The following is a 20,803-nucleotide window of genomic DNA, read 5'->3' as shown; positions in this document are numbered from 1 at the left end:
TAGAAATTCTAAAATTAAATGAGCTTCAAAAATGTTTCATTGCTAATCATAGCAATTTGTTAAAGATCGGCGTTGTCGATCATGAATATTTTAACGCGAAGCAGTATGATTTAAAAATGACCTGGTGTTAAAACTTCTTGTTGGTCCTTCTCACTAACTATAGTGTATAATGGCCTTGAATTTAAGCATGCTTCTATTTGACATAAAAGAGTTGACATTTCTTCATAAGTCAAAATAGTGTCGCCGATTATACGCTTTAAATGGTATTTCATTGACTTAACTCCAGCTTCCCAAATACCTCCGAAGTGAGGTCCTGCCGGGGGAATAAAATGCCAATCAATCCTGTCCTTTTCAAGCTGCGCTGCAATCGTTATATTTTCTTGTATTGCATTAAATAACTCTTGATCTAATTTTCTTGCAGCTCCTACAAAATTTGTTCCGTTGTCTGAATAGATATTGGAACATTTTCCCCGTCTAGCAATAAATCTTCTGAGTGCTGCTAAAAATGCGTCTGAAGTTAGATCGCTTACCATTTCTAAGTGTATGGCTTTGGTGGCCATGCAAACGAATACAGCAACGTATCCTTTAAATGTTTTTTGGCCACGATTTTTTGAACATTTAACATAATAAGGACCTGCGTAATCTATTCCAGTATTAAGAAACGGGAATGTCATCGTCACTCTATATTTTGGCAAGTTACCCATTATTTGCTGAGCTGTATTTTGTTTATACCTTGCACACGTTACACATTCTCTTAAATACTTTTTCAACGAATTTTTCAACCCGAAAATCCAATACTTTCTTTGGATATAGTTTCGCATTAGGTTTATCCCTCCATGCAATGTTTCCTTATGAGCATTTTTTATTAATAAGCTTGTTAGGTGGCATTTTTCTAAAATGATTGGATGTTTAACATTAAATTCTGCATTGGAATTTTGCAATCTTCCTCCAACTCTTAGAACCCCATCCTTGTCCAAAAATGGATTCAATGACAATATTTTATTATTTGTCTTGATTTCCTTTTTGATTTTAAGGCACTTTATCTCTTGCCTAAACTGGTATTCTTGTTGTTTCTTAATAACAACTGTTTCCGCTATTCTTATCTCCTTTACTGAAATAATTGATGAATAGGCTTTATTTCTTGTTTTCATCTGCACGAATCTATTTATGTATGCTATTATACGTATAAGTTTTTCTATACTGGAATACCTTTCTATTAATTCGTAAATAGGATCATCTATTTTGTCATTTAATACCGTATTTATTAAGACAGGTTCTTCTACAGACTGCTGCCGAGGCCAAAGTTCTTTTGGGTCTGCTAGCCATTTCGGACCTTTCCACCAAAAATCACAGTTGATCAACTGGTTAGAATCCACTCCCCTGGATGCTAAATCTGCTGGATTATCCTCTGACTTAACATGATTCCATTCAGTATTTTTTAATTTCCGAATGTCATCCGTTCTTCTTTTTATAAATTTGATCTTACTTTGACCACTGTTAATCCATGCTAAGGTAATCGTGGAATCACTCCAAGCATAGATCTCCATTATATTGTCAATTGATCCTTTTAGTCTTTGGATTAATTCACTAAGCAGGTGAGCTGCACACAGCTCGAGTTTGGGAATTGTCTTCCTATTTTTTATAGGGTTGACTCTACTTTTGCTAGCTATTATATTAACATGAGGTCCTACTTTAGCATAGACTACTGCAGCATATGCTTTTTCGGAGGCGTCCGCAAATCCGTGAATCTGAATGACTGAAGAACTGTTTGAATTAATCCACCTTGGGATTCGAATATTCTCTAACAATAATAAATTTTCTTTATATTTTTCCCAATAATTTTTATCTTCTATGGATAATTCCTGATCCCATTCACTTTTATTTATCCAAAGTTTTTGAATAAAAAGTTTTCCTGAAACCGTGACTGGTGCCAACCATCCTAACGGATCAAATATTTTTGCTAGCGTTGATAACACAACGCGCTTATTTATATTTTTTGATTCATCATTACAATTTACGCTGAACTTAAATAAATCCTTTTGAGGTTCCCATTTTAGTCCTAAAGTTTTAACACATTCATTTTCGATAATATTGAGAACCTTATTGTCCCCTGTGTCCTCCACAGTGGTTAATATTTTGGAATTGTTGGAAATCCATTTCCTTAAGTTGAATCCAACTTTCTGCAATTCATGGGGAATTAATGTTATTAATTTATTAGCTTCTTCTACCGAATCAGCTCCAGTCATTAGGTCATCCATATAGAAATCATTCCTAATTATTGCACTAATAACTTGGTTTTTACATTTATCTGCAATATCTACCAGAACCCTGGTAGCCAAATATGGTGCAGATGCAGTTCCGTAAGTGACTGTGGTTAATTTATATGTTTTAATTTTTTCTTTTGGAGAATTTCTCCATAAAATATATTGATATTTTTGATCATTATTATCTATTTTAATTTGTCGGTACATCTTTTCAATGTCTGCCGAAACAACAAATTCCCATTTTCTCCATTTAATAATAATGTCAAAAATATCTTTTTGAACTCGTGGCCCAACCCACATTATGTCGTTCAAACTTTTGTTATTCGTAGTTTTTGCTGAAGCATCAAAAACTACTCTCAATTTGGTCGTAAGGCTTGAATCTCTAATCACTGCCTGGTGCGGTAAAAAATATTTGCCTTCATCACTCACTTCAATCATGTGTCCTAAATCCATGTATTCATTCATGAATTTAGTGTAGTCAACCTTAAGTTTTTCATTTCTTTTTAGTTTTTTCTCCAGATTCATGTAACGAGCTATCGCTTGTTTCTTTGAATCTCCTAAGGTGACATCCTCCTTGAATGGAATTGACACAATGTATCGCCCATCTGAATCTTTTTTTGTCGTTTTGATAAATTTATTTTCACAGATTTCAGACTCGATATCATCTTTTTCTTCTTCTTCCACTTCCCAGTAGCGATCTAACTCTTTTATTTCTATTGTTGTGGCTACAATGGTTTCTTTTCCTTTGGATTTTTTACATCCAGAAACTATCCACCCGAAATCAGTTTTTTGCCCAAGGAGACCGTCTATTTTTATAACTCCATTTTGCAGAATGTGAGTATATACGTCTGCTCCAATGATTAAATCAATGCGACCCGGTTTATTAAAATCGGGGTCGGCTAATTTAAAGTTCTTCCATTTTTTCTGATCAACATTAATCGTGTTGACTGGAAGTGCCTTCATAAGTTTTGGGAGAATAATTGCTTCAATTTCTAAATTTTTCGGAGAATTTCTTATCGAAATAACCGCTTTGTGCTTGGAGATGCACGTTCCTGTGGAAGATACTCCACTTATTTCAGTATGAGACCGAAATTTTTTCAATTTTAGAATCTGTGCAGACTCTTCTGAAATAATTGTGCTTTGAGAGCCACTATCAATCAATGCTCTTAATTGTTCAAAGCCTCCATACCTCGACTTTACTTGAATCAAGGCCGTGGCCAACAAGGCTTGACCTGTTGTTCTACACGTATTTACTTTTTCTGGATTATGACCTGCAAAGTGAAGTAACGTGTGGTGAGGTTTACGACAAGTCGAACAAAGCTGCTCGCTTATACATTTTTTACCAAACGGATGCCTCAGACATCTTAGGCAAATCCCATTTTTTCTTACCCAGTCAGACCGTTCTGCTGGATTCATTATTTTAAATTTATGGCATTGAATTAAATAATGCCCTGGTAGTTTGCAATATGCACAATTGTCACTATAATTTTTATTCTTGTTATTATTAATCATTTTCTTTACAGGTTTTACTTCCTGTGAGAATGATGATATAGAATTGAGCCTTTGCTCTAAAAAGTCCATGACATCAGAAAGTGCCTGTATTTCTTTTGTCTTTTTAACATGGCTTTCATATAAATTGAGTGATTCTTTATTGAATTTCCGAAGAATTATGTGAGCGAAAATTGCATCCACATCTTCTGGTAATTGTGCCTTTAATTTTATAATATAAATTGACTCGTTAATCGTGTCAATAAATGTCTTTATTTGCTTATTGGATTCTAAATTTAAATTTGGCATATCCATAAGCCTATTCATATGATCTGAGAATATGTTTCTTTTATTCTCATATCGCTTGGTCAAAAACTCCCAAGTGGCTTCATAATTTTCTCCAGAGCCGAGCAGTAAATGAGTAACCACATTTCTGGCTTCTCCTTTTAATGCTGACTTTAGATAATTAAATTTGAGAGAAGGACTGAGATCCTCTCTCACATGTATGAGCTCTGTAAAGAGTTCATTAAAAAGATCCCATTCTTTGGAATCACCAAAGAAGGTGGGAATCTGTATTTTAGGCAGGGTTGGTAACTCCTCCGCCTTAACAACCGTCGACATTTCAGCTTTATTTATTGTGCCACTGAGTCGACTATTAATGGCTGTAAGAATATTTTGTTTGTCAAATTCAAGTTCGCTAATTTCTTCTTCGAATAGCGAACTCTCAAAATGACTATTCACCTGTTCAATCAGGTTATCTATTTTATGCCATAAAAATTCAATTTTATTTTTCCTTATTTTAAGGAAATCTGGACTACTGTCTATTAGTTTAGACGTATCTTCTAGATATACTCGAAATTGGCCAACATTATTACGAAATGCCTGCTCTACTTTTAAAGCGTTGTTTTGTGCTATACCCTCTTTTTCAGGGTGACCACGCATTTCAAGGTTTAATGTAGGGGGAGGGTTTGATTTAGGGACAGTGTTTGATTTAGGGAAAGTGTTTTCTACCGACTCGCCCTTAATTTTTTCATTTTTATTTTTAATTTTTTCTAACACCATCATTATTAAATCATACTGAGGAATTTGAACGATTGAATAATGAAATTAAATTTATGAAAGAGAACCATCAAAAATTGAAAGATTTACATTTCCATCATATTTCCGGACATGCTGGATTAATTATTGCTTTAATACTAATGATAGTATTAATAATATATTTCATACGGAAATGTGCTGTGCAACAAAGAATGCAAGCAATAACCTTTGCAGGTCCGTTGCCAGTACTATAAATATCAATAGTAAATAAACAATAAAATAATATAACAAATAAAAATATACAGTCCACTATATCGTTGTTTAATAGAAAATGTACTTCTACATAGAAAAAGCAAAATGTTTAAAATAAGTTAATTGAGTACAAATTGTTGAATTAAAAATAATATAAACCATAATTGTAATCCAATAAAATTAAAAGCCAGAAAAACTAGGCCCATTGAAATCTTAGTTGCAAAATAAATGAACATATATCAAATAAATACAGTCCACTACTGTTATAAATGCAACTAATATACTAATGTACATCTCAGCTTGCTGGCCCTTTGGCAGAATGTTCACACATGAACACGAATATATTTAAAGACTTACAATTTTGGGCTCCGTTCATATCTTATGTAAATGAATCGAGAGCGATAAATTATATTTAGGATTTTGTTATCTAAGGCGACATGGGTGCATTGCTCAAAAACATGTAATTTAAGTGCACACTACATGAGTCAGTCACTTGAGATCGTTCCCCGCCTCCTAAAATAGTCCCTTAGTGGGAGACCACAGATAAGGTCCTCGCCGCTCAAGATAGGCAGATGTGCCCGAGCGTGGGACCTCGATAAGGCGGGGACTATTTACGTAGGCCTCTGCGTAGGCCATTTACTTTAAGATGCGATTCTCATGTCACCTATTTAAACCGAAGATATTTCCAAATAAAATCAGTTTCTTACAAAAACTCAACGAGTAAAATCTTCTTATTTGGGATTTTACAAATAGTTTTGGTAATATATTCTTATCTTTACTTTATTCCATTAAACTATACATGTTGAGAGCAAGATTGAAGCATTCTAATAAGAGAGAATAACGAAAGATACTTTTGTTAAATAATTTATTAATTTTAAAATATTAAGACACATGACTCGTAGAGTATTGTGCTTAATTTATGAAGACGCCACAACTCATAGATCCCCTTCAGTGGTATTATTCATTCGCCGGCGTTGATTTGCTCTGCCGATTTAATTGATTCAATTACGGGCGGCATTATTTCAATTAGGCAATACAAAGAGGGGCGATCACTGATCGGGGGGCTTGACATGACACGTTGGAGTCGAGTCGAGTTGAGTTGAGTTGAGTTGAGTTGAGTTCGAGCTATCATCGATAATTATGACGAGTGCGATGCGATGGATCGGTTCTGATTTGCCTGCATTGCATTGGGTGATTAATGCAACGGCAGTCTGCAGACTGCCAACTGTTTGGCTTCCTTCAATCGTCGATTGAGTGATGGACTGATTGACTTTTCCGGAAGAAAACGCTTGGCAGATTGTGTGATTGCGTAATCCGTTCGAATGCAGCAGCAGTGGTTTTTTATATTTAATTGATTTTTAACCAGAGTCAAATGAAGTTAATTAAAAGAAGCTAGTTAGCTGAAAAGGATTTACTGAAGTGGTAAAGTTATTTTTTTCACATTTTTCATTCAGATGGGGTTATCATTTATTCTGTGACTTTTAATCTTCAATCGCAGAAGATTAAACACCAACTTCGCTTCAATATTGTATTTTGATCTCAAGTCTTTAATCTTAGAATTTCGTCGATCCCCTTCTCAGTCATTTCAATCGCCGAACAAAGTTGTTGAATTGCATTGTCCAAGCTTTGGTTTATGTTGTTTAGATCAACTTTTGATTTATCTAACAAATCAATTTCATTCTCGTTCGCCTCCTCTCCCGTTGAGTTTCCATTTAATTATTTGGTTTTCTGTCCCCTGAAAAAGTTAGTGGAGAATTTGGAGGGGTCTTTAATTTAATATTGTATTTAAAGCGCTGATTTAACGGCATTCTGTCTGACTGTATAACTTTTCGATTTGTTGATTTTACATTTGATGATGTCTGCTTTGGATGGAATTATGAATTTATTGATTTTGTCATTAATGGGATTTCCTTTCGGCCCGGCAGGTGGCAATTGTCATGCTGCCAGTGTTGTCAACATACGCTCATGTGATTTATGGTTTGGGCTCTTCTTCTCGCCGGCTTTTTCGAATTGTATATATATATATATATGTATATATAGACGTACTTGTGATCGGAAGTTGGCACACCATTTGCGGCAAGTGCTGTCGTTCTCCATATTAATCGATGGGCCACGAAGTCTGATACTTCCGTCGCCCCTCGCTCCTTTGATTTGAAATTGTGTCACAGAGAATCGGAGAACTGGAGAATCCGAAATGTAGAATCGGAAGCAGAAAGAGAGGCGTTCAATATGCGAAGACTGTGCCAGATTTTTTTAACTACACAGTAGTCGAGGGTGCAGATCAGTGATATATTCCTGGAAATTCTCATATATGCACAATTTAGGCTTAAGTTTATTCCAATCTTAAATATCCAGAACAAAACTCTCCTTTTGGAGAGCCAACTAATCTTAGAAAAACTTTAAAAATTTCCAGGGTATTCCGAAAGTAGGTACAACATACTCAACAAGTATTTCGTGTCCAGCCTAAACGTATATGTATTTATATATTTTTTGCAGTTTTCTTTGATAGTTTTATTCAATTTGGGATTCCATCAGTTTATGGTTTATTGCACTTGATATTGCTCTTTGTTTTTTTGCTTTATTTTTGTACCCATATATTGGAAGTATTTTCATGACGACGGCGACCTTCCGATTGCCAATGGATTGGAGTTCGTTGGCCATTTGGCTGCCGGCGATTTTCGTGTTAATTTTGTTGTAAGCTTTTTGGATTGTTTCGTTTTTCATTTGATGTTGGTTTTTTATTTTATTTCTTTACTTTTGTTACTGTTGGTTTTCTTGCGTTGATTGGTGGCTGGTAGAACCGTTAAACTTTTGCCCCTTGCCCCCTGACACCTGACACTTGACACATGACACCTGACACAGGCGACGACAGCAGAGCGGCTACACTAAAAAAAAAAAAAGAAGCCGATTGCCCTGGGCGCCTCGAAACTGGGCATTGGGGAATTGGTGATTCTTGCTTCATTAATCGCTCGCAATTAAGCGCCACTTTATATCCAACTTCACACTTTTGTGTGTTTATTTTCTTATTTATTTACTTTCGCAGATCCCCCTTTCTTTAGTTTCGTTTTGGTTTTCGGTTTCGAATGCATTCAATCAACGCAATTGATTGATGTCTCTCGCCGTGTGGCTTGTGTGGCTCACTTGGCACGTGTCGCGATATTTTGGCTCTTTTTGGTCAGGGTTTCACATTCCAAACTGCTAACGGATATGGAAAACGTATTCAGTGGCATCTTCGTGTTGGCCAAGATTGATTGGATTTGGCCCTTAAGCTACAGATGCGAGAAGTGGCCAACAAAAGGCCTACAAAATTGGTTCAATTCAGTTGGATTTAAATATTGGATTAATCAAATGTGAAAAGGGATTAAATTGGTCAATAGATGTTATAGATGTTGCAGATGGCAAACGGTTATTTTGCCAATTTAAAACGAAACAATAAATAACGACGCCATTTAAATTCACCTATTATTGCAACTATGAATAAAAATCATAAAAACCATTAATTCCGGGAAAAGTAACATTAAAAGTAAAACCCACTCAGCTCGGCGCATTGTTTAATTGAAAGAATCATTTTCAATTGCCGGAAGACGGATCCGATCTTTCACCACAGATGACTGACTTAACAGCAGCAAGTAGCTATGGAATAAGTAGATATATATATATACATATATATCTGTATATATGTATGTGTGCGCAAGGCGCACTTTAATCTGGTTCTGCGCACTGAGCGCATTAATTATGCGTTCCAAAGCGATGTCTGGAATATATATATATATATACGACCATACGGCAACATAGATATGTTCTTCTTTTGGTTTGCTGCTCATCCTCCTTCGGTATGAAATTCTTGGCACGAGTTGGTTAATTAATTTAATTAATGTTTTACCAAAGAGACGCCGGCGCTGGCGAAGCGTCGACTTTGACGCCGCCCCCTTACCATTTTCCCCTTCCACCCCCCGCCCCCTGCTTTCCACGAATTTTCCACACCACTCTGCGCTGTTGATTCTAACGGTAGCACGAATATTAAAACCGACAAAAAATCAACTTTTATACCACACACACACACACACACACTCAGGGAGCGAAAGAGAGGCCAGTAAAAAGTCATGCACTGAGGCAAAAATCGCGTTTATCTCTAACTTTAAATATTCTCTTAAAGTGGTAAAAAAAAAAAGCAGATAAAACAAGAGTTTGCTGTATTTAAAAACATTAACCGATTAATACAATATATTTAGCTGAATACTTCTACTATACTATACTTCTTCGAAGAAGATGCATTAATTTAACAGATGTAGATATAGTCTTCTTTATGATGATACCCTTTGTTTGCCTCTTTTTCCACGCCACTTTGATGCACCATAAGAAAGAAACGAAGAAAAAAAAAACAGTGTTTCATCAAAAATTATTTAAATTTCATTTCAATAATTCCAGCTCGATGGGGTTTTTTATTTTCAATTAAAGCCAGATTTTATATAAACAAGGGCCATAAAGTCTCTTATCATTTAGCTGCTGCCGCGTGCATTTCTAATGAAAATTTATGGAACCCACCTCCAACGATCGACCTGTGTGCATTTTTTGATTTTTGTTTGGTTTTTTTTTGGTTTTCAGCCCATTTTGGTTATTTGGAATTCTTCTATTTTGCCCTGCGATGGCATTTTAAACTTGTTCACTGATTCTTATCGTCAGTTTGAAGGAAGAAAGTTTCATTTGCCCCAAAGATTCCCAGTCGTAAAAATTGCAATTTGTTGTTTCGGAAATCGAAAACCGAATAGCCATTATATATCATTAGCTTCTCTACGCTTCTGAACGGCTCGTTGGTGGAATCGTTACCAAATCTAAATGTTTATATACATTCTTCGTTAAGTTAAATGAATGGATAAAATATGTGGCAAAGTGCGTAGATGGAACGAAATTATGCTGCCTTCTGCCATTTAAAATTTATTAAAGTTTGATAGCTATTTTATCTAGCCTCCACCAAATTATTCCTTATCTGTCAGGTTGGGAAAATTTCGCTGCATTTTCCAAGCTTTTCGTGTTCCTCCTTCGGCAGTTGTTGTTGCTGCTGCAGTTCAGTTGTAATTGTTGTTGGCTGCTTCTTCTCGTTCTTCCTCTTCTTGAGCGGCTGCACTTTTATTGATTTATGCGAATGCGGCGACCATCAAAGCGAAATTCAAGGCATGACTGCAACTACAACGGCGACCACAACTACGATTACAATTTGGCCAGCGACCGTGGGTTGCACGGCTCAAATTGTGGAATTGAAAGTTAAAAAAAAAAAAAAAAAAACAAGCAAAACAAAATTGAAAGACAACAAATGGCTCCTTGTTTTACACAGTCTAATTAAAAAAGAATTAAAACCCAAACCAACTTAAAATTGCTAACATCTTGGCCACAACTGTAAGTGTGCATAGTGGCCTGCGTTCTGCGGCACTTGCAGATTATCAATTTTCTTTGATTTTTAAAATTATAGCATAAAAATGCCTTTTGGGCAGTCAAACAACTCAAACACACACACACACTCAGTGTTGCAAACGCAAGGCGTATACGCGGCGTATACGTAATGTGCCCAATAGTGGGACGACATCGACTTTAGCAAGTGGGATTCTTGAGTTTTGCACAAGAAAACAGAACAACAAGATAACAAAAAATACATAAATGCTAAAAAGAAGAGGCATTGTGGCAGTGCAGACTTAGGTATTCCGAATCAGAAGCAGTATTAACGCAAATTCACCGCTACAGAGCATTGACACTGCGCATCGGCATCATTATCATTATCAGCAATGGATTGGGTTGCGGGAAGGGGGGATAGCATATATCTTATATAGACGGTTGACTGCCAGCAGTCGGCGACTGACTATTGACAGCGGCAGTTAACAAGAGCTTTGCCAGAATTTATCTTTCAAGCATCATAAATCATAAGCACAACGCCAACGAAAATTAACCGAGCCGAGCACTTTTAGAGTGCTTAGAGTATAAGACCACCAAATATCCTAGATATTAGCCAAGTTTGCTGGCAAGGTTCTCTCTCTCTCTCTCTCGCTTATCTCTCTTTTAGTCTTTTAGTTTCCAAGTTCGAGTTATTCGTTCTATGCCGAATAAACCACCACTTTGCAGGGTATACAGGCGGCTTAAGTTATATAATATTCTTCTAACTAGCTACTACTGCTGCAAGGGCAGAGCACTTGCCATGCTCATTGCCTTCCAACTAACTCATATTTATATATATATGTATGTTTATACAATACTATATAGCAATAATTACTCCATAGAACGGTGTACTCCACATCAAAATCATCATCATCATCATCAGCAGCTGCTGCTGCTGCTTCTTCGTCGTCGTTTTGATCATCTCTTGCGTTTTTTTTTATTTTTGACTGATTAAGAAAAAATGAAAACGCAGCCAAGCGTCGAAAAGTGTGGCTGATAAAAACAAAAGGCACATGCACAACAAAATTTCGTGTGCAGTCAATGAAAAGTAAGCGAATTCATCTTAGTAACAACAAAACTATTCGCATATATGCAAGAGCAATTTTCCATGCAGCTTAATTATGAACTTGTCTCAATGTTTGAAATCACAATTTTTAACTTTAGCATAAAATAGAGAAATTCTTCTGTTGGCTAAACACCAACTTAATTCCTGTCCAATTATTTTTAGCAACTTAAGTTGGCCACAGGCGAAATTTGTCGCCAATGCCGCGATCACATTTGTCCATTACTCATTCATTGTGAATTGTTTTATTGCCCCATAATTTGATGCAACAAAAGGCAGACCCCACCCTGCACCGCAAAACCCCATCTCATATATAGCATTTGTGTGTGTGTGTATATATATATATATATATGACTGTCGTCTAATCATAATTCAGGGTCTTATCGCAGTGCTGGGCATCTTGCAGTTTCGTTTCGATTCGGTTCCTTGGGATTGGATTTGGGTTTGGGTTTGGGATTGCTATTGGTACTGGTACTGGGATGGTCATGATGATGATGATGATGCTCCTGCTGCGGGGAATTACCTCATCTTCGAGTAGTTGCATTTGTTGCCTGTCGTCGACCGTAAACTTGCGACAAAATGTCGCGTGCTCTAAACTGCAGTTATGTAACTTTACTATGCCTGACAACTAGCTGGCAACTTGCTCATAAAATCATTGACTTTATCGCAATAAAGGAGTAAAGGCCCCAGCCCATATCCTGGGACCCGGGATCCGGCTGCCCGATCCCACAATCTCTATGTGGCCTCCGTTCGATCGTTAATTCTTGATTGACAAATTATTGGCCAAATTGTTTGCTCTTTGCTCTGCTTCCGCCTTTCGTGTGGCAAATGTGAGGGGGGCTACACTGTGAAAAAAGTGCACATTTTCAAACAAGCAAATGAGGGAAATAATCCGCATAGTGATGAGTTTGGTAAGAATGGCTAAAAAAAAGATGTGAAAAACCTGAGACATTCCCGACATCATCAAAAGTGCTGCAAAATATGTGTGTTTTTTTTCGCAGTGCCTAACGGGAGAGCCGAAGCAATTAAAACCAATTTTGCTGCAGTGAAGTGTGCAGCGCACAACAAAATGATTGAAAAGCGACGACACCTGATAATAAACATTGCCACATGCTAAATTCAAATTCAGGCCAGTGGCGCTGGGCTGGCAGATTGCACGGGGGATCGGGAAACGCGGGGGAATCGGGAATCGCGGGAATCGCGGGAATCGAGCTGCCTGACAGGCTGGCGTGGGTGTTAAATTACAGTGGCCAGGGGCAAACTGCACCAATCTGCGCCTGACAGACGGTACTCAAATTCAGGTACCAGCTTCGCGTTCCAAGCTCCAATCTTCAGATGGATGTCTTCGCTTGGCGCGCGTCAATGTCATCCGCATTACGCCCGCGGTTGTTGAGCCAAAACAACAACAAAACAAAAAAGAAGAATGAAAAACCAAAAAACAAAAAAAAAAAAAGAGAAACACCCATGTATCGCATCTTGTATCCGTATCCTACATGGAATGGAAAACAACACTCAGCGAGAGGATCTCATTGGCTATGCCATACGTTTGGTGTTGGCCATTTGTTTAGATTGCTGTTCCATGTTCCATGGCGTCAATGTTTCTCTCCTCGTGTGGCTCAAGTTGCTCCTAAGCAAACAACAAGAAACGCTGAGAGGAATGTTCAAGACTCAAAATACCCTGTAAATACGATTATTTGCTATTTTATAACTCTTCCTTAGAAATTGTATTTATTTTATGGAATGTAAAGCTCTAAAATTCAAAGAATTCTGAATTGATTCGTATTGCAGCAGGGCAACTTGTTTCGCATTCTATGCTACCCGCAGCCAGGGTAGCTAGGAGAGTTAATAATTGTTATTTGCCACACTTGTGGGCAGCAGTGGGCGTGGCAGCGACAGTGGCACTGGCAGCTATCCCCTTCTGCCATGGCTTTGACACTTTGCGGTTAATTGCATGGCCGTAGCACTTGGCCTTAGAGCGCTTCAATTCGTCTCGTCTCACGTGTCGTATACGTAATGTGGGGAATTTGGTGACTTTGGCCAGCTTGTGGCATCTTGCATCTCCATAGAGACGATCATTAAGGCCCGGCCACATAATTTGACCAAATGCAGAGCCACAGTTGCGCTAAAGAAAAAAAAAAAAAAAAACGAGTCAGTCGAACTGAAAACTCCAACTGAAAGACAAAGTCAAAGTCAATAAAAATTCTAGAGTCGGCAAAGATGAGACAGCCGATCAGTGGGTAACAAACAAAAAAAGAAAAGCGCTGCAAATAAATGCAGGCAAACTTCGATCGCAAAAGATCGAAAGAGCGACCAAGAAGCTGGCTAAATTAGTTGTCATGGGAATTTATTGTGCTCAAGTGTGAGACGTAGAGCCCGGCTCCGGGAATCGGGAATCCGAGAATCCAAGAATCAAATATCCGGGAATCGGGGGGAGTGCCGTGCTGAGCTGTGCTGAGCTGTTCTGTGCTGGTGGTAACCCTAATGTGCCCACATGCATTCATCCCAAAGATCATGCGCATGATTAGCTGGCAAAAAAAAAGAAAGAAAAAAAAAGAAATGCACAGCTTTTGGTTCTCAGCGTAGAGATGGTACGATTTTGCTCGAAACAAGCATATTATACGAAATATTATACGAAAATATTAAAAGAGCCCCTTAGTGCTATTTAATTTTCCAATCAATTTAATGTTTATATATATGGCATATATATATATCCCTTCATGTGACCATCTCTAATGTCCAGATCTCCGTGTAAAAGTGTCCAAGTGAATGTGTGGCCGTTCAAGCGCAAATTGCTGGAGTTGCCAATTTGTATTAAAGTTGAATTATGCAAATAATGCCAAGACTTTGCGATGAACTCGCAACTCCCAGTCAATTTCAGTCGCCAGCTTCTCTGTCCGGCTCTTTCTGCGTGGCGAGTAGAAGACACTCTTCTGCAGCTTCTTCTCCTAACTGTCAACTGTCACACAGACACTTAAAAAAAAAAAAAAAAAAAAAGAGGGGGGGGGGGAAAATACCGAAGAGTCTGCGAAATTTGTTTAGTGGCAAACATCATTTGTCTCAAGGCATCTCTGTTGGCAGCTTTGTCTTAATCTACTGTTGTCGTCGCCAGCATCGTAATCTATTATTAAAATGCCATTAGAGCGGTGCACAGTCTACCCTCTCACCTCAGCCGTCCAACTTTTCGACTTTCCACCGCCCAAAACTCCACTGCGGATCTGCGAAACATCATCGAATCTTGGAATCTTCGAATCTCCGGCTCCAGGTGGCAGCTGTCGTCCGTCTTCACGGCCAACGGCAAATGTAATTATTGATGAAAACATATTTCAATAGATTTTCCAAATATCTGCCTTCACTGTCTCTGGAGTTTGGTACACTCACTTCGCGGGGTATCATGATTTTTCTAAAATTGAACTTACTTCAATAAATAATAAATAAATAAGTAAATTGAATGAATGAGCGTTTGCAGTTTGCAGTTATTCAAATACATCTTAAGCTTTTTAAGCTTAATCATTGTGTTTTTGCGCCTTGTAGGGTATCTCGTTAGTCGTACAACTGTTAGGCGACCATTTCCGCGGGCCTTTCGTAAATGTTGTCAAATTTGGCGCGAGCAAATCGCACGCGTTTCCTCGGGGCGAAAGCTGGCGACTCAGATTGTTGGTTTTCGCGGTGTGGAAATTAATTAGGGATAAGTTCGAGACCTTTGCATAATCAAGTGTCAGAAATAGGTAAGAGCTTAACCCATTAACTGCAATTAACGGCGGCCAGATATTGGAGGTCTCTGGGCAATTAACAGTTCATTAGCTAAAGTTTTGGCAAATATTTTTTTAAACTTTGTCGCCTATCGGTGTGGAGTTTTAAATGCCTCGGGTTAAATTTGTGTATTTAAGCGGCCGAAAATCATTTTGGGAAGCTGACAAAAAAAAAAAAATTAAAATAAATGTATATATATCAAAAGCCGTTAGATAAATTTAAAAACCACATGGCATCCACCTTTTCACAATTTACCATGCCCTTGGGTTCTGTGAAACTGACCCCAGAGGTCGAGGATGAATTTTAAATGTAAAAACTCTGCAGCTATCGTGGTGTTTTTTTTTTTTTACCAAACATTTGATTTTCCCATATATATTATATTATATTGTTTTCTGCACCCGTTATAATTGTTTGCCTCCTTTTTCCATATTCCCCCCATATTGAATTCAAACTCGGTATTGATCTTCTTTTTATGCGCAGATGAATGGATGATTCAATTGGTTTTGCCAAACGATAGCAGCTATAGAATCGAACAAATTGAGTGTGTATAATTGATTGCTCATCACTGTTCAATCATTAAATTCGCATTAAATTGGCATGGAAATCGGGAACACAATCTGCCTGCCTGACTTGATCGTGAATTTCGAATCTTCGTTTTCGGCCCCAATAGCCGATGATGAACAACAAAAGAGCCATGAGACAAAGTCCAAAACGATCGAATTTAGTTCGGGGAGTCGTTAAAAAGAAAAACATAATAGCAATAGAAAACATTTCCATTGTCTTTAAAGACCATCAAAACATTTCGAATTAATTTAATAATCTATTTGTTTCTTTTCCCCAAAATATCAAACACAAACTGTTTCGAATATCAAATAGAAATTTGTTGGATTTTGTATTGAAGTTAGTAACTAAAACTAGTTCGAATTGCATATGTTCGTTTGCGGTTTGAAGAGGACTTTGGAGTTTTTTTGGTAGGGGTATTGATCTAGGTCTAGCTCTGCGCCTGCTGCCTAATTGGCATGCGTAAGGCGGCCAGTTTGGAGTTGGATACTGAATCCGAATCCCAATCCGAGCTCGAATCCGAGTCCCAGTCCGACGCCTGTCACCCCAGGAATTTTGTGCGCCCAAATTGGCAGCTATTGTTGGTTTTATTTTCATTGTTTTTGCCGCCGAGTGACCCACTTTGGCGCCAAGGCAGAGGAGCTGTTTTTTTTTTTTTATTATTCTTTTTTCATTGTGCCATTGGCTTTTGGCTAAAATCCAAAAACAGTCGACGAACGAGACAGGCGAACAACGTTCAGCAAATTGCAGTTGAATGTGCAATGCCCCCCCCCCCCGCCATCGTTTTGGCCAGCTTCTTTTGTTTATTGTTTATATTCGGCGGCGGTTTTTTGCCATGTTGCGCTGATGTCGTCCCGACTGACAAATTATAATGCGTATGATATGCAACAGACACAGGGGCGTCGTAAAAGGATAAATATATAAATCCATGGCTAACAAAGTAGTTTTACCCACTCGTAAATTAAACTTTAGTTGGGTGGGAAATTTTAGGCAGAAAAAAAAACACCATGCCATTATCCATCGAGCCAGTGTATAAAGAAATGGTACAGTACTTATACGCTATACAGTACATATTGAGCTGGCTCAATCAACAAGTCGACCGTTTGTCAGTCCCAAAATGGGCACAACTTGTGGGTATTAAAATGTTGGGTTTTTTTTTTTTTGGCCCTCTCATCTCTTTTGTGCTCTTAAGCTTTATTTTCATTTCGATTGCTCTTGTCGCAGTGTTTAACTTATAATTGATTGATTTATTGTTTTATTGTTTGCAAAATAAGTCATCTCGCAGCAAAAGGCAGCAAAAGAATTTAGCGCTGTGGCGCTCCATAAAATCGACATTAAATAAAGATCAACGCAAAAAAACCGAAATAAATGTAAAATAAAAACGACGAAGGACAGAAACCGCAAAAATATATAAAAACGAAAAGAACTGAATGCCGACTGACGGGCAACAAAAAAGTTCGACAAAAAAGAAAAAAAAAACGAAATGAAACCTTGCTAATCAATTGACAAGAAACTGGAGAATCTTTTTATCCGTTTTAAAACAACTTTTTGGATGCCAATAAATTTTGATTTTTCTTAAGCAATTTAAAGAACTCAATGCTTTGCTTTAGCTCTTACATAACTCCAACATACAGATATAAAGAGTAACCTATATGGGCAACTTTTAGCATTTAGTTGCATTACTATAAACGCAAATTTGCAGCGCCAACAAGTTCCGTTTATCAACCAATTAGTCGCTGCATAAGTCAGAAGGTGCCATTTGACACATTTTCCTGCAGTTTTCCCTCGATTTGATTTTCCGTTAATTGTGGGCTAACAACTTCGATTAGTTCCATCCCATGCTTGTTCTAACCAACAACGAATGGCGGATGAGGAGCTTTAACTTGGAACTTCAGCTGGGTTGGGAGTGTCAAGTGGAGTAACGCCCATGGGATTTAGCATGATTCGATAAACAGTAAATGCATTTAGCTAGCTAGCTAGGTTGCATTGATTCGCCAACCGGGTGCATAAATAAATAATTGCAATCAAATGCAAACAATTTTAATCGCAACGCAACAATCGCTTTCAATCGTTTGTGCACTCGGCACTCTTGCACTCTGGTCAGAAAATTGTGGAATCCAAGGCGATGGCAGTCGGTGGGCTACATGGTGGTGGCCGGAACCGAGCTCATAATCATGCAAATGTGTCGCCAAATGAGATGCGGCGGATGTTGGCAGCTGGAGCGCCGTAATCTCAAAGCTATCCACTTTATTTATCGCATTCAATGCGATCCGATGTCGTCGATCAATGTCAATTTTATGTAATGCAGAGCTAAATGTTTCACTGGTACACATGGAGATATTTCATAGCCCATTTGAGATTGGGGTGCATTCGAATGTGGTTGTTGTTTTTTTTTTTATAATAATATTATGTACCATTAACGTTTGTTTATTTTATATGAAATGTATATCTCATAGGCATTGACACATAGTAATAACTAAACGAAATAATTTCGAAATTATATTGACAAAGTTGACTTTTTTCAGTGCAGTTAAGTGCTTATTACGCGACTCTTTAATTTGCAGACGATTTGAGGCTAATTTCTAGCTAATTTAATGCCATCGACAAGACCTTTGCTTCGCTCTCCGTTCAGCACAGCATCCTCTTTTATTATGCGGAAACGGAAGTGCGAAGCAAAATGCGACACAAAGTCGCAGAGTTGTAAAATCAAATCAAAAACATTTATAATTATCGCCTGAGAGATGCAAATAAATGATAAAAAAAAAGCGCCCGGTTCTTCCTCTTTCTCCAATATTAGTTCATATATTTTCGGTTTATTCAATTTTTTTTTTTTTTTTGTTTTACATCGCCTTGTTGTTGAGCTTGTGTAAACAAGTATTTTAATAACTCAATCAAAACAAATGAGCCAAAGGAGGCAAACAGAATGAACAGCCTGCACAGGCTGAGGCGTAAGGGGCGTGGCTAACTGTTTGTTAGTTGGCTGGTTGGGTTGGTTGGTTGGTTGGTTGGTTGGTTAGCCGTTGCTGACCGACTGTCAAACGCATGCCAACAACAGTTTAGTGGCAACAATTAGCAACGCATTTTGCCAAAGCGCCACAAAAGTTAAGAAGACAGCTGGGAAAAATCTGGCGACAATCTCAGAGGCACTGAGATAAAGTTGGGAATTTTTTTTAGAGCCACAAAAGACATACAATTCGATCAGTTTCATTGAGTAGTCAATTCTGAAATTAAAATTATACTTAATTCTTATATTTAGATGAAGCAAGGACACATACATACACTTGTTTATCTCTTTGTTGCAACATAAACATATGTTATCTTTTCTCTCACTGATGACTCAACATATCTGGCTAAAATTGTTCTTAATCAAGCGTTAATTTGCCGGGCAACAACGGCAGCGTAGAAAATCGGAAGGCAAAGTGAATATCGTGTACACTCTGGAATGGGATGGAACGGATCGGATTGGATGGGATTAGTTTGAATCGGATTAATTCGGATGCGATTAGATGGCAATCCTTTTATCAGTATGCCCCAGACACCAGACCCCCAGACCCCAGAGCCACGATTCTTACAAAGCCCATCGAATGGGCCTCTCTCTTTGCAAAGAGGGTTCAATAACCCAATCAATCGACTGATACATTCAACAAAACTAACAATTTATTAATAAAAACAGAACGAACCTGATGATAACAATGAAATCAAATTTTGTATGCAATGACATATTTTGTTGTTGCAGCTTCTGCTTCCTATTTGCAAAACAGATCGACTAAATAGAAAAATAATAAAAAATAAAAAACAAACCAACAGGTAGAAAGAGATGGATAGACGCCACTTTAAACTAAAGACAAAACTACGGTAAAATATAATAAAAATTTATGGCGGTCCATTGTTCAATTTTATTGTTATTATTTCGCTGACTTTTTCGTCTTTTTCCCCATCCACATCTGTCTTGTGTTCTTAGGCCAGCGTTGAGACAATAAAAATTTCAGGACTATTGTCTGGCAATCTAAATCAATACACAAAAGATAAACATTTTTTTTTTTCGACATATTTAAGGGTGATGCATAAAGGTTGCAAATCGAAAAAGGTTTTATAAAATTGTTGAAATATTTTCTAATTAGTTGAGGGTGTTGAAAATCATGCAAGTATTTTAGACAAAAACGAGTCAAATTCGTACGATGAAATTCATTATTGCCACGCAAATCGTCCGCATAAATCGTTGGCTGTCTTTATGTTCTGCCCCATTAATTTTGCATAATTCCGAAATGCCATCAAATGCTTAATTTATTTAGCATCTCCTGGTCACAAGGAGGGTGCCCAACATCATCATCATCGACGCCGTGGTTCGTGTTGACAATCTCTTTTTATTTATCACGTTTATTTATTTATTTCGTCTCAGAGATGTGTGTGTTTTTTTTTTTCATGCTGCCTAAATGCGAAGCGTGAAGCTTTATCAATTTCGGCAAACACCTGGCTACCTGGGCGAAAAAAAAAAACACAAGATAAATGAATTCAAAACCGATTGGAAATATTGATCAATAGAATGGCAGCAGCAGCGAATCAAGACGAAAGGTTTAGCCAAGGCGATAACAATCAAAAGAAAGAACCAATAAACATCATCATTAGCATCAGCGATCAAAGTGTGAATCGTATTAGAAGAGCAGTTCTTCAAGAATGTTAACGAGCGATTTTCAGACCGGCAGTAAAAAATAAATGGTTCAACTTTGAAAAAAAAAGGTATTAAACTCTTCAATCGGAAAAACACATGAGTTTACTACACGTAAACATCGAAAGTAATAACACCCAAAATCCGGAAGAGAACCGAAACTTTTTTCTCATATCGATTTTCAAAATGACATGCGACCGTTCACTTTTCGAATATTGAAAGCCCCAATGATCAGTCATAAATATCAATGAGGCAAAAAGATGTGCACAATGTCAATATAACTCGAGCAGAGATCGT

General features: G+C 37.6%; 2 long non-coding RNA genes across 2 annotated transcripts in view, besides 2 other annotated features; one reads left to right on the top strand and one right to left on the bottom strand.

The window, feature by feature from the left end:
• Positions 1-5,790: part of a mobile genetic element that runs on past the window's edge.
• Positions 1-20,803, top strand: part of lncRNA:CR44833 (long non-coding RNA:CR44833) — a 107,223-nt gene that overhangs the window by 67,980 nt on the left and 18,440 nt on the right. The gene's annotated exons all lie outside the window — the stretch shown is intronic.
• Positions 109-4,832: a mobile genetic element.
• On the bottom strand, positions 9,492-10,218 carry lncRNA:CR45792 (long non-coding RNA:CR45792). The gene has a single exon (NR_133515.1). It is a non-coding gene; the product is annotated as a long non-coding RNA:CR45792 (long non-coding RNA).

Source organism: Drosophila melanogaster, chromosome X (genome assembly GCF_000001215.4).
Source record: "Drosophila melanogaster chromosome X".
Lineage (NCBI taxonomy): Eukaryota > Metazoa > Arthropoda > Insecta > Diptera > Drosophilidae > Drosophila > Drosophila melanogaster.
This window is presented reverse-complemented; position numbering and strand designations above follow the sequence as displayed.